A 13757-nucleotide genomic window follows, 5' to 3' on the forward strand; every position below is an offset into this window, starting at 1 on the left:
GGGGGGGGGTGACTCCTCAGTTTTCACAAAAGCCCTTCATTTGAGCCGATGAGGGGAATGAACTTCCTCATCAATTTTTTTTATTCCCGTCCCCACAAGCATTTTCGTTTTTTTTGTATCTATCTTTTTCTTTTAACCAACTTACTTTACTTTTGTTAAGGCCATGAATGGTAATTAATTTTTAGATGATTTTTGGTTTTTAGATTTTAGATTTTGAATTTTAGTTTATGATTTTTTGGTTTTTACTTTTTGCTGTTGAATTTAAAATTAATAAATAAAAAATCAAAAACTCAAAAATTAAAAATGTTCTTGTTGAAAATAATTATTTTTTACAAAAACCACAAATTATGGTTTTTAGTTTCTTTTTGAAATTGCAAGAAACCATCCAAAAACTAATTTTCCTAAATTTAAGGGAATCTATTTTTTGAAAATCTTGAATGGTAAGAAAATAGATTATCAAAGACTCAAAATCTAAAGACTACTTAAGATCTCATAAACAGTCAAGGCCTAAAATGGAAACCGAGATTAACTAGTTATTCTAGGACATACACATCTAACTAAAAAATGATAAAAGTTAAGAAGAAGAAACACAATCGACCAACTGAATTAAACACTGCTTTTCTTTGTAAGCCTTACACGCCAATAGATTATCAAATCTATTATCTTCTTTATTCGTCTTCTTCCTTACATGATCGTCTTGTTTGGCTATCGTTTTTTTGACGAAACTCCAATAAACTTTGAAGCGATCAATGGTCGCGATCCAATTGTTACGTCGTTTCCCAACAACACATCTCCAGCAACGGGAGATGACATCTTTCTTTGTTATCGCTAATGCCCATAAATTATGAAATGAAGAATACCATCTTCTGAATCTCGTATGTTCAATGTTGACGTCCCCAAAAGCACCCATTCAAATTAACAACAAACGGCTGTGTAAATTCCTTGATTGATAATGAAAACCAAGGCAAAAATTTGCCGAAATCTATTCGTAAAATCAAAGACAACCTGATCTCTCGTCGCCATATCCTTAGGCAACGTCTCGAACCGGGGCTATGAACTGATGTCCGCATTAAGAATCTTTTCCATTCGCTTTCATTGTCAATACAAGTCTAAATGATACCAAGATCATATATCCAAATTACATCTCCATACCATTTGGTGGAGGGAAATGACAACTGCCAAAAATTCCACTTCATTCTTAGGCCAATGATGTCTAAGTGGCTGCAAGAAGAAGATGAAACATAATCGGAGACGAAATGCCGGCAACAACACAATTGTGATTGGCAGAAAAACGTGCTACAAGAGAGATGGATGGCTACGAAGAGCCAACCAAAACACATAATTATGGAAGAGATAGATTTTGGTCTACCCAGCTCGAGAGTCCTTCGATGATTGTGCCAAAACTGAGGAATCAGGTCCATCTTCGAGGCCTCTGATGGTGGCTCTGCAACATGACTCTGTGAAATCGAACCCTGATTTATATGATTAGGAGAATAGATCTGAGGAGGACTGCAGAGTCGCAGGTTCATCCTAGAGGGCTTGGGGGCTTGGCTGGTGGTATTATTGACGAGGCTGGTGGGCTCGGGATTGGTGTTGGTGTTGCCTTAGCTGTGAGGGTTGCATCAGGTGGTGCCCCAGGTCGGGATGATCTTCTGGCTAACTTTCTGGCTCAGGTGTTGGTGCGGCTTCCGAAAGTGGTGCCGCCAGCGGTTGGTAGGCAGGCTCCTAGAGTGCCGCCAACGGTTGGTGGGCAGGCTCCTAGAGTGCTGCCAGTGGTTGGTGGGCAGGCTCCAGGGGTGCAGCATGTGGTTGGGTTGCATGCAGGTGTGCTGCCAGGGGTCGAAGTAGTGGATGCACAATATGTTCAGATGTTGGTGCAGCTACGACATGTTGGTGCGGGATACTTCCCAGGAGGCATGAATCCAAGTATGGCGGATGAGTGGAGGGATCAGATAGAGGATATTTTGTTCTACCGAGTCTGAGAGTCCTTTAACGGTTGTGCCGAAATAGAGGAATCTGGTCCATCTTCAAGGCCTCTGATGGTGGTTTTGCAACATGACTCTCTGATATCAAACCCAAATTTATATGATTAGGGAATATATATGAGGCGGACTGCATGAATTGAATTGTCGATGAAACCCATCTCTTCTCATTGGCAATCTTGGGAACTTTTTCATGAATTGAAGAAGATGGATATGATGATCTCTGGATATAAATGGATTTTATGTAAAGAGAATAAACTGTAAACGAAATAAGAAATGGAAATATGGCTGACGCCAAAGGCGAAGCCGGCCGAAAAGAAATTAACGAAACGTTGTGTTATGATCCTCTTGTTTATCCAAATAATGTGTAACACAATTTGTGTTACACATTATTTTATCTATAAATGTACCATCCACAAACCAAGTAGTCGGTTTTGGGGATGGGTGTCGATCGACACCAAGGGTAGTGTCAATTGACACCATCAATTTCCGGTCTGACCAGGTTGATTTATTTTTTATTTTGGTTCGGTTTGGTTCAATTAGGAATCCCTAGCAAACGTATATAAGGCAAAACTCGACCTAGGTCATGGAAAAAGGTTGTTTTGCCGATTTCAGAGAGAAAACAGAGGGAGAAAAGTGTTTGGAGGTTTTTGGAAACTGAGCAGAGTGCGGTTGGCTCAGTTAAAGGATGTGGGGCTTGTGAATGCCTCTAGAGGTATTGATACGGAGTATCAGGTCTCTGCCAATGGTACCATACTTGTTCATGGTCGGATCTGTGTGACCAAGGATGAGGAGTTGAGGCAGGAGATCTGAGGGACGCTCATGCAAACATGTTCTCTATTCATCCAGGAGCGACTAAGATGTACCATGACCTCAAGCGGTACTATCATTGGATCGGAATGAAGAAGGATGTAGCTAGTTGATACTAGGATTTTTGTGTGTCTATCCTAGCAGGTTTAACCTTATGTAGTTATAGTACTTAAGTGTCAATCCAAATGGGATGATGCTATCACTCAAGATGCAATCAACAAATCACAAGTCAAGCCAAATGAAAGAGTGGTTTTATATCTAACAATCCTAGAATGATCAGAATGCAAAACGGGAATGAGCTACAGAACTAGAAACGAACATGCATGATAAGAAGTAAACATGAATACAAACAAAAACGAGTCTAAGCATGAACTAAACAGCAAGAACCAAAACAGTCTCAGGAATGCAATAACAATAAGAAAGATAGAAGTCCTACGGATGGGAATAATTGATGTCGGCGGAGTCTCCTAGTCTACACAGTGTTTAACATGCCACAAACAAACTATCCCTAGACAATGAACATCACAACTTAGCTAATCCAATCTCTTGACAGAAGCTACTCAGACTCAACCACTTCCAAACCTAGCACTCGCTAGAGAAACATGATCAAGCAGGCATGACAAATAAGTTCATTCACATAAACAAACATCCTAGATAACTAATCTCTTAGGCTAGGAATGTAAGTCTTTAGCACTAGTTGGTCAGACATTTCATCAATCACCTTTCAGGTGTGGAAATGTCTAAAACTTAGTTCCAATTGATCAGAGATAAACTAGTATTTCTAACTTTAGTCCAGATGGGAATCATACGAATCTAAACTTAAACACCCTACATACTAAGATCCTCCACCTAATCTATCTCATCCTCAAGAACTCTAACACTACTCGGATCTAGAAATCATCATCAAAGGTGCAAATTCGGAAAACATTAAATCAACCATCATCAGATAAATAAAAATGAGATGAACAACTTTGTAGAAGAAATCAAATGCAAAATCTAAATAAGTTCAAAGATATCTAGATTACAAAATCAGAAAACATTTTAGGTGGCTAGGTAAACCTTAATGAAAAACGAGATGTCTGAGTAAAAACTTAACAAAATGTATTCATAGTAAAATATGGAATGCCCTAAAACATAAAACGACAGGATAGAGCGTCGGTTCGGGAATTGGGTTGGCTAAGTGGGAGCATCTTTCTTTCTGACGTGTGCGGTCGAGTCGGTGCACGTCGGTCGAGCTGGGTCGAGTGCAGTGGTGACGACTCGAGGTGGGTGTATATGCATCCACTAAAAATGTGATAACTCTTGAAACACGCCTTCGATTGGCTTGAAATAAACCCCATTGGAAAGATGACTCAATTCCCTACAACTTTGATGAAGACAATGAAAGCTGAATCCCAAATAAAAATCTTCACTCGACTCGATCAAAAACGTGGAAGGTTGGGTCGCTGGGTAGTGTAGGTCGAGTCGCATAACATCCATTCCGAGCATGCTTGGTCGAGTCGCATGTCTCAACCTCCATTTGGTTCCAACAGTCTGGATATCTGCTAAGCACCTGAAATATTCCAACATGCACAATGTATGCGAAGATGATGCAAGAACAACCTTAACATGCAAAGTGTATAAAAGAGACTAGAAAAGGATGCAAAACCATGAGTTATCCTAGTTAAATGTATGACAAATACATGCTAAGGAAATACAAATATTAACATATCACTAGTTGGGTCGCGAGATGTGATGTCTGTCAGCTAGTGAAGGCTGAGCATTAGGTTTCGGGCGGCTTGTTGAAGAGTTTGCCCATTCCAGAGTGGAAGTGGGACATGATCACAATGAACGTCCTAGTAGGATTACCAGTGTCTCGAACCTATGATGCGATTTGGGTCATTGTGGACAGGTTGACTAAGTCGGCACATTTTCCGGCCATTACGAAGACTGATGGAGCAGCGGTCTTGGCTAAGAAGTATGTGAAAGAGATAGTCTCGTTGCACGGCTGCCAGCGAGTATCGTGTCGGATAGAGATTCCACGTTCACTTTGGTGTTTTGGAGGACATTTCAGGCAGAGATGGGCACTAAGGTGCATATGATTACACCCTACCATCCTCAGACAGATGGGCAGTCGGAGAGGACGATTCAAACGTTGGAGGATTTGCTGAGAATATGTGTGCAGGACTGGGTGGCATTGGGTGGATCACCTGAGCTAGGTAGAGTTTGCTTACAACAACAACTACCAGGCGAGTATCAGGATGACTCCTTATGAAGCGTTGTACGGGAGGCCATGCCGAACACCATTATGCTAGACTCAGGTGGGGGAGAGGAGCATACATTGTGCGAGTTTTGTTTAGGAGATCTCGGAGAAAATTCGTGTTCTGAAGCTGAATATGAAGGAAGCTCAGGCTCAGCAGAGGTGTTATGCTGATAAGGGGAGGAGAGATCTTGAGTTTCAGGAAGGAGACAGACTGTACCTCAAGATGGCCATGTTGTGTGGTCCGAAAAGTCTTTGACTGAGACAAAGTTGAGTCTGAGGTATATGGTTCCGTTCAGAGTAGTTGAGCGGATGGGACCAATGGCATATAGGCTGGAGTTACCTGAGGTTATGCGCGCGTTCCACAATGTATTCGATGTGTTGATGCTGCGGAAGTGTCTCCGCGAGGATGATCAGTTGTTGGCTAAGATTCCTAAGGATCTTCAGCCCAACATGACATTGGAGGTGAGACCAGTGAGGGTTCTCGAGAGGAGAGTCAAGGAACTTCAGAAGAAGAAGGTTTCTTTGATGAGAGTCCTATGGGACTGTGATGGTGTTGGGGAGCAGACTTGGGAGCCAGAGGTGAAGATGAAGGCAAGGTTCAAGAAGTGTTTTGAGAAGCAGGTCGCGACTTGAGCTTTTATAGCCTGGTCTGAGTTGTAGTCCGTGGCTGGAGCGGAAATAGAGTATTCCAGCCCATCTCTCTTGTTACTTGGTCGTTTACGGGTGGTTGGTTGTGCGACTAACTATCAAGATGAGGTGGTGTTTGGGATACGAGTTTTCCTAAAGCATGTGTTAAAAGAGGAAATTTTCCTGAAGTGAAAGTTTCGAAAAGTGGAAAGTTTCCAGAAATAGAAAGTGCTAAAAATGGAAAGTTTTATAAGAGTTAGAATTTTTGAGCCTTGGTAGGGCTTGTGTGCCCTTGGTGGGGCTTGTGAGGCCTTCGTGGAAGACTGTTGAGTCACTGTGTGGCCTGTGTGGGGCGGTCTTTCGAGACATTGTGTGGCCTTTGTGGCAGGCTGTTTAGCCAATTGTGTGGCCTTCTTGGCGAGTTGTTTAGCCAATGTTGCCTATTTAGGCAGTCCTTTAAGATGTATGATCTTCATGACGATCCTTCGGGACGTGTGGCTTATTTAGGCAATCCTTTGGGATGTGTCGTCTTCGTGACGGTCCTTCCAAACGAGTGGTCTTCGTGAAGGTCCTTCGAGACAAGTGGTCTTGAGGACGGTATTTCAGGACGAGAGGTCTTTGTGACGGTCGTTTGGGACAATTGGTCTTCGTGAGGGTCCTTCGGAATTTGTGGCCTTGGTGGAGGTCCTTTTTAGGACAATTGTTTGACCTTTGTGGCAGTCCTGTTGAGGACATTTTTTTGGCCTTAGTGGCGGTTTTAGTAAACATTTTTGGCCTTTGTGGTGGTCCTCTTTAGGACGTTTGTTGGCCATAGTGGCGGCCCTTGTGGCATGTTGATGATATTTGTGTGGTCATGAGGTATTCCAGTGAGAAAATATGTGGTTGGTATAACATTTTGATGTTTTACACGAACCACGGGAGGAAGACATGATTAAGAGATTAGGAGATAGGACTCAGACGTGTTTAGACCTGATTTTGGTCATGAACGACTTTTGGAGGACTTTAGTTCTCCTAGTACTGTTATATTCAGAGACTTTTTGGCTTAAGAATATTGATGGTATAGACTTTGAATGACGATATTGGGGCGCGTTGTAGGGTGGCAACCCGAGAGACGAATATTGGACTTCTTTATATATTACGGCATGTAGGCTTAGGCCTGATGAGGAGCCAATATTATGGCATGCAGACTAAGGCATGATGAGGAGTCAGTAAAAACTCAAGGTAAAGACCTATGAGTAGAGAGAAAGTCCAAAAGTCGAGAGCAAATAATGCCTGGAACGTGAGTCTATCGCCTAAGGGTAACCTTCGCGGATCGGTCGGAGGAGGTGCGGGCTTTGGAGACGGTTGCACGGGAGTCCTTGGCTGATGGTTGTTCGCGATTCGATGACAAATCTATGTTGGTGGGGGAGAATCGTAACATCCGCGAACTAAATAGTCGATTTTGGGGTGGATATCGATCGACATCATCAATTTCTGGTCCGACCAGGTTGATTTAAATTATCGTTTTGGTTTGGTTTGGTTCAATTGGGAATCTCCCTAACCGACGTATTTAAGGCAAAACTCAACCTAGATCATGGAAAAAGGTTGTTTTGCCGATTTGAGAGAGAGAAAATATAGGGAGAAAAGAGAGCGTTTGTAACGTCCCCGAACCGCATCCGTCACTCGGCCAGACCGCGCTCCGGCCCAGGTGGACGTCACGTTTAGGTCGACAGCTCGCAGTCCAATCGAGGTTCCACCAACGAATTAGGTTCTCCGACCAGTCCGCTAGCCGCCGCCTACCCGTTACGCATACACCTCTACCTTTTCAACCTTTTGCACATGCGCGGCGTTGTGATGGCCCGGACTAGGCCATGTACTTTTCTACTTGTCCGATTATATAAGAAAATATCTCGATTTACTTATGTATAATGTTTGCGTTTAAAAACAAAAATACAAAAGAAAAACAATTAAATCCATTTTTGAAGAAATGCATGCAAAAGAAAACAAGGAGTTTTATTCAAGCAATCACACAACACAAAACATCATATCCGGTTTTCCTAGTTGTCCAACTCTACCCACTTACTTTCCCTGCAAGAAAAATAGTAAAGGAGAAGAGTGAGTAATCCACGATAACTCAGTGAGTTGGGTGACTCTCTAACATGAAATCCTCTTAATCCAAATACCCACAACAACAATCAGAATCGTGCAATACGGAAGCGATTAGCAAGCAAGCAAACAAAGCAATCAAGCAACAACAATCAACATGCAAGAACTAGAAATGACCCAACATGACACTTCTAGACTCATAGCCACCACAGGCCATCTCAACACAACTCCCAAAACTCAAGGAAATGAAAGTACTAGTGATGCTACCACCCTAGGTACACACTATACTTCATCTCAAACACGCAACCTAGGGCCCAATGACCTTCTGTCCCATCTCCCCAATCCACACAACGTTGAAACTACAAAGACTACCAACCGGATCACCACACATTTTCATCGTCATGCAATAGATCGGTCTCGTCTCTCACTAGACGCTGATTTGTCCTAGCCACGAGACCTCAATGGTTAACTCGCCGGAACTCCACATTCACTTGAGGACAGAAGTCGATTGCTAGTCCAACATGACACATGAGAACTAGCTAGGCAAGTACTTATTCTAAGTCTACCGACACAAAGAATCAAGTACTTAAATAACAAAAAAATTCAAACAAGAATCAAGCAATGCATGCAAGAAAAACAAACAAGAAATTCACCCAAAAATTCTTAAAATGCAAGATATAAAATATTAAAGCATTTAAGACAACAACCACATGCATGCAAACCATTCAACTCTCAAGAAATATTAAAAACAATTTCTTAAATATTTTTCCTTGACATGCAAGTGGTGCTAACCCATTTTCCTCCCATTTCTATCATGCATGCTACTCAAATAATTCTCAAAAATTATGCAAGAAAGTATTGCATTTTCCACTCATCTCACCACTTCATTTCTCTTCCCTAACCGGTTGATAAAAATCATAGAAGGATGCATGCATGATCATCCATTTCGGATCTGATCTTGCATGCAACCAAAATCACTCAATTCTTTATGCATGCATGATCTCTTAACCCCAAACAAGACTATATGCAACAATCAATGTATGCATGTTAGTCTACTCTCCAGATCTTAACTTGTTGTCATGTAGATCTAAAAGATAAACATGCAACACTCAAGAAATCAAGAAAGACACAAGAGCTACCAAGCTCATGTACTCTCTACACTCACACCAAACGCAAATCACAACAACTCTAAAGTCATATCCTCAACTAACAGTGATTTAGGCAGAGGATTTACTGATTCGAGCTCCACCACCACACCGCAATCCGACAGCGCTTCGCCTCCTCTTCCTCCTCTAGCTCCGACGAGCTTCTTCCTCTTCCTCCCTTGGAAGCCTTTTGATTTTCTTCAAGAATTTTGTTAAGAGAAAATTTTGCAAGAGTTTTGTATTTGAGAGAGGCTTTGTCGAAAATAAGAGACCAAAGAGGCTATTTATAAGTCCTTGGTCGAGTTCTCTGTCTAGGCAAGTGGCAATTTGCGTTTGACAAGTGGCAGAAATTCTGCATGCAGAACGCTTCCAGTCTCACTCACTCGCGCGTGTATCTCACTCTCTGACGAGAGAGCATGCGATGGCAACACGTGGCGTTTATCAGCCCTTGAGAGACCTTTCCACTTTCTCCATCCTTCATGCGTCTCTCTTGCGTCCCNAATTTTTCTTCAAGAATTTGTTGAGAGAAAATTTTTGCAAGAGTTTAGTGTTTGAGAGAGACTTTCTCGAAAATGAGAAGCCAAAGAGGCTATTTATAAGCCCTTGGTCGAGTTCTCTGTCTAGGAAAGTGGCAATTTGTGTTTGACAAGTGGCAGAAATTCTGCATGTAAAACGCTTCCAGTCTCACTCACACGCGCGTGCATCTCAGTCTCTGGCGAGAGAGCATGCGATGGCGACACGTGTCGTCTCACAGCTCTTGAGAGACCTTTCCACTTCCTCCAACCTTCCCGCATCTCTCTTGCGTCCCAAGCTCCCGTGCTTGTCCGCAAATTCAAGATTTATGTGTCCCAAGCTCCCGTGCTTGTCCGCAAATTCAAGATTTATGCGTCCGTGGGTTTATTTCTTTGTCAGTCTTCGGTCCTCTCGTCTGAGACTTTGAATTTCCTCGATAGTCCTCGGTCCTCTCATCTGAGACTTCGACTCTTCTCGTTCGCCTCCAGACCTCTCGTCCGTGAAGTCAGCTTCTCTCGTCCGTCTCCAGACCTCTCGTCCGTGACTACGACTTTTCTCCATTTTTCCACGGCTATTCCTTCCTTTTTCCTTCTTTTGATCTTTCCCCATCATCATTGATCATCCACCGTCCAATTCACCGGATGCCCTAACGGTTCTCGTCCATTACCGGTCTTGGATTAATTCATGACTTGGTAACTTCTTCCACAAGTCTCTTAAATTTTCTTCGGGATTTTCTTTTCTCCATCTTCTCGAGATCTTTCCTTGTCATTCGGACATGTTTCTCCGTCTGGTCCGTACTTTTGGTTACGGGTCATTACAGCGCTTATGTGTTTGGAGGTTTTTGGGAGATGCTTGGCTTGTTTGGGGGATATGTTGCTATGGAGTGAATATCTTGTGCTAGGAACGAAGGAGAAGCCTTTTAAAATGTAGGATTCTTCGTTTTTGGGTCAGAACTTTCTGCAAAAGTGGTGGTTGCATGACCATGGCTGATCTAAGCCTGAGAATCCAATGTTTTGCTTGTTTTGTGGCTGTTTGTGTTGTGTTCTTGTATGCTTTTGTTTGGTTATTGGTTCCCATAAGATTCCAGGACTTTTGGGTGAGTTTCAGACATTTTGGAGGAATTGGAAATCAGATCTTCGACTTTTGGCTTCGAGCAGAACATGTCTACAGAGTCGGTGTCGATCGACACCAGGTGGGTGTCGGTCGACACAAAGACATTGACGACGCGGAGACTTGGCAAGTGTCGATGCCACAGTTTCCTATTCGAGGAAGGGTGTCGGTCGACACTAGGAGGTGGTGTCGGTCGACACCCAGAAGCAGTGTCGATTGATAATGAGGAACCAATGTCGGTCGACATCAGGAGGGTGTCGGTCCACACCAACCTTTTCAGCAGGCGGCTGAAACTTGTTTCATTGGATTGTTTGTTGCTTGTTTAACATTGGAATCTCATTTGCTTGTGTGTATAGCCCAATAGATGGCATGATTGCTTCACTGAGTGTTTATGACAATACTCATGCATCTCAATTTGTGTGTATGGTGCTGGTAAAGGCAAAGTGTGATAGTGAAATCAAGGCGATGAAGAGGAGGATGTTCTAGTGGTTCGATTGGTTGTTGTCTGGCTCATGTTAGGTTGCTAGAGTTGAGTCCTTAGAACATTGTCTAGGATTGATGGTTCTTGATTTATGTTGGATTGTTTTATTGGTTTAGTTGTTATGTAATTAATTCATTGGTTATAAATAATAAAACAATATTTTAAAAATTATTTAACAGATTCCATTTATTGTTTCAGAAATCTAAAAAAAACAATAACAAACTATTTAGAATAATTATAAAACTAGGATTAAATATATGCATGCCTAAATTGTTTAATTATGACAGATATATTTTAAAACTAAGATACAACATTTCTTATCGTTTAAAAATATAAATATTCTATCTAATTTATTATATATTTTTCGCACTATACATCAACGCTGTGACAAATTATTAAAATCTAAGAAATCTCAAATGTTATATTTTATTCAATATAGTATATACAACTAAATCAAAAATTTAAATCGTGATTTCTAAACACGACCGCTTCAATACGAGTTTTGTTTTATTTTCTGGATTTTACCAAATTTACTAAGTAATAATTGTGCATTGCACGGGGTAAAGTTTTTGTTTGTAAACATGTTTTAGAAGAGTTTTATTTATTAGATTTATTAATTTAAGGTTGTAAAATTTATTGATTATAAACTCTCACATATGTGAGGGATTTTATTTGTAGATATATTTATTTGGTACAAATTTATATATTGATTTTCATTTATCCAGTTTTATGAAAGTTTAAAATACTAATCATTTCACTATAAATATTGGATTGATATGATGGCCAAGGACGCTTCTCTCACTGTGAGCCAATACCTTTCCAAGCTATAACGTTGCCTACCTTACATGTGAAACTGATAAGGGTAAGGAACCGAATGAAAGGCAAGAAGATAATAGACTTATTAAGAACTAAGGAACTAAAAAGAATTGATCTCTTGTACCCTCGAACAAAACAAAACTTGCTTCCCCTAGGTCTCTCTCTCTCTCATTTAAGAAAAACTAGAAATGTAAAACTCAAATTTATCAATCTCTCAGTTTATAAATCCCTACTTTATCATGGGACATGATACAAGGGTCTACGATGTTAATAAACCTATACCATGATTGTTAGATATAGGTTAGGCCTCTGCTGAGTAGTGGCCATTAATGTAGGAGCAAAAACATTAAAACGTTACTGATCTCACCTATCTCTCATGTTGGTTATATATCAGCATGGCATTTTGTTTTTCTCCTTCATTAGACCATTTACAATTGGCATGTTGAATTATTTATTTGACAGTTTAATAGATTCAACTAGATTAAAACCCGTGCTAGAGCACTGGTTGAAATTCATTTAATTTATATTGCATTTTTATATAAAATATAATTTATATGATTATTTAAAAATGTTTTTTGGATAATATGTGGTTGTCTGTAATCGTACATGTACTCGTACACGGTTAAAATATAGTGATTAAAATCAACCCGTGCTATAACACCTTGATGACTGAAAATTTCTCAATGATTTTCCAATCCTCTTTTGTGAGAACTTTTTTAAATCTCTTAACATCCTCCTTCGTCACCCCTGCTTGGATTTTGTTGTACAAAGAAGTATAATCGGAAATCACTCTTAATACGCGGAAAAATGATTAAGTTTTAAGATTTTGTTACCTATATATGGTTAAGTAAAAATTCTTTGGAGATTTGATGATGTTCTTTCGAATATCTTTTTTAAAAGGATCTTAAATCAAGATTTAATTAATGGTTACAACTCATGTAAGCTATAACCTATCAAATATTAAATCATTAATTTTATAACACATATTATATAGTGTATAAAAAATATTGTATACTTTCGTTTTATTATATAGGGGATGAGGGTGTTGAAAGTTTAAAAAAAAACATTACATGGATTAAACATAATTGAATTTTTTCAACATGTTGAGAAAACAAAATCTGGGACCCCTGATGCCACATGTCATCTTCTGAATGGAGCAAGCAATGTGTGGTGTGCACTCACCGTAAAACTCATGAAATAAGAAATAAACTATCTCATTTATTTAGAATTTTAAAGATTATTTTCCACTCCTAACTATTTGAATCAATTAAATTATAATAAACTTTTTTTTTGTTTAGATCAAAGTTTATCATTTTTTTTGACTTTATAAATAGAGACTTGTTTCATTTAATTTGGACAATAAAAAAATTTATTTTTTTACTATAATTTTTCTAATTATCCTTTAATAAACTATTGTTTAATTTTAATCAGTAATTGTTATTAATTAATAAAAAACAAAAAAAAATAAAAGAAGATAAAATATATTATAAAAATAGTAGGATAAGATGTTGAATTTAGTTAAACAGAACTATCGTAGAAAGTAAAAATTGAGAGGGTGTTAAATTATTACGTGGAATAAAAGGAAGATGAGGAGGAAGAAAAAGAAAAAATGATGATATGGAGTAAAAAGTAAACTGTTGAAAACTTAAACCAATACACATAGTCTTATGACAATTTTTACAATGATGCTGATTTCTAAATGATTCCAACCATAGTACTATGCTATGGATTATGGATGAAAGCCGTTAATGCTTTGAAACCAAATAAGCTTTTTAAATTAATCATCACCTTTATCGTGGTCAATGTTGCTGCTTCACATGGAAACGATTGAAAACTTGAGAAAGTCCAATATTAAAGAAAAATCGATAAAATCAAAGCAGAAACAGTTGACTTGTCTTATTAAATTTGATGTCACATTAACTAATAACTAAACTCCATAGTCCACA

General features: G+C 39.6%; 1 pseudogene; it reads right to left on the bottom strand.

Moving 5' to 3' along the window:
- Positions 575-1421, bottom strand: LOC104779255 (annotated as a pseudogene).

This window comes from Camelina sativa, chromosome 3 (genome assembly GCF_000633955.1).
Source record: "Camelina sativa cultivar DH55 chromosome 3, Cs, whole genome shotgun sequence".
Classification (NCBI taxonomy): Eukaryota; Viridiplantae; Streptophyta; class Magnoliopsida; order Brassicales; family Brassicaceae; genus Camelina; species Camelina sativa.